The following is a 2,081-nucleotide window of genomic DNA, read 5'->3' on the forward strand; positions in this document are numbered from 1 at the left end:
AGTGAAATAGTGAAATAAGAGTCAAAATGCAAGTTATTAGATAAATAATTTCTAAGTAGCAGCCAGATGAAAGTTATGGATGTTGTTTCAAAGTTCAGGTGTTTAAAAGTCTTATTGCCTGTGGGATCAAACTGTCCCTGAGTCTGGTGGTTTTAGTCCGGATGCTGCGGTACCGCCTGCCAGACGGCAGCAGACAGACTTCAGTACCTTTTTCTCGTCTCTTCTCCCTCTTTTCCGTCACCCCTGTTTTCTGTCACTCTTTGCTTTTACTTTTCACCTTCCTCTGTTCTAATGCAAGCCAGGTTACAATGGGGTGGAATGGAGAAGGAGAAAAAAAGTATTTGTTCCAGAATGTCACAAAAGTCAATTTAGAGAATGTTAGCACATGGCTTTGCAAGAATCAAGCACAGATCGGATAAAAGTATGAGCATAAAAAATAAAGAAGTCTAAACATTTATATTATTATGATTATTTAATATATAAAGACTGTATATTATTGAATTACAATTGAGATAATAAGATTAGATATACTGTATTTGATCTCAAATATTGATGTTTTTTCGTTATAGTAGCCTGTGAAAACCATAACAAATATGTGATGAAATGCTCTTCAGCAAACAACGGCAGAGCTGCAAACATTACTGAAGTACTGAAAGTCCAGGAAACAAACTGAAGACCAAAGTTCACCCAGTTGTCTTTGTGTATTTGTGAATTAAGCGCCATCTCATGGTTACATTTGGTTTATATTCCCGTATTAAGCCCCTCGCGGCCGCTTTAAATTGGATTGCCTATAGCCGCAACAGTCATGTTCCCGATTTGATCAAAATGCTTGTCAGACCCCATAGGCCGACTGTCACTAAACTTTGTCCGGATCATCTTCAGATTTGTTAAGGATATTTCGACACGTTTGCCAGAGTTCAAATTTCCCAGGTAGGCATGTCAATCAATCAATCAATCAATGTTTATTTATATAGCCCAATATCACAAATGTTACATTTTTCTCAGTGGACTTCACATTTTGTACAGAATATCAGTATGACAATATGACACCCTCTGTCCTTAGACCCTCACATCGTACAAGGAAAAACTTCCAGAGAAAACCCACAGTTTAAAGGGAGAAATGGGAGAAACCTCAGGGAGAGCAACAGATGAGGGATCCCTCTCCCAGGACGGACAGACGTGCAATCGATGCCGTGTGTAAATTGAAAAGATAATACATTTGCAACATAGGTAGTCCAAATGTTTGGAAAAGCAAGTGTGTATAATAGGAAGATGAATCCACGAGGATATCCATCCAGGACTTATGATCCAGGAACACAGCCAGGACTCGCGATCCAGGACTCGCGATCCAGGACTCGCGATCCAGGACACAGGACCGCAGGATCATCCATGACTCCGGATCCCGGCGTATATAGACACCAAAAAGAAAGAAATTTGGGGAAGCTGGGTTAATCGGAACATGAGAGTACACAGGTATAGACAGAGAGAAGGAAGAAGTAAGATGTCCCCCGACAAACTAAGCCTATATCAGCAAAACTAGGGGCTGAATCTAATCAGCCCTAACTATAAGCTTTATCAAAAGGAAGGTCTTAAGCGCACTCTTAAAAACGGATAGGGTGTCTGCCGCCCGAACACAAACTGGAAGCTGATTCCACAAAAGTGGAGCTTGATAAGAAAAGGCTCTGGCTCTCATTGTACTTTTAGACACTCTAGGAACAACCAACAACCCTGCATTCTTGGAACGCAATGCCCTAGTAGGACAGTAGGGCATAATGAGTTCTTTAAGGTAAGATGGCGCCTGCCCATTAAGGGCTTTGTAGGCGAGAAGAAGAATTTTAAATTCTCTCCTGTGTACTATAGGGAGCCAGTGTAAGGCAGCCAGAACAGGATAAATGTGGTCCCTTTTCCTAACTCTGGTTAGTACACGAGCTGCAGCATTTTGAATCAGCTGAAGCGACTTGACTGACTTCTTGGTACACCCTGATAATAAGGAGTTACAATAATCCAGCCTTGAAGTAACAAATGCATGGACTAGTTTCTCTGCATCGTTTTGAGGCAAGATATGCCTGATTTTTGCAATG

This window comes from Notothenia rossii (assembly GCF_949606895.1).
Source record: "Notothenia rossii genome assembly, chromosome: 5".
Classification (NCBI taxonomy): domain Eukaryota; kingdom Metazoa; phylum Chordata; class Actinopteri; order Perciformes; family Nototheniidae; genus Notothenia; species Notothenia rossii.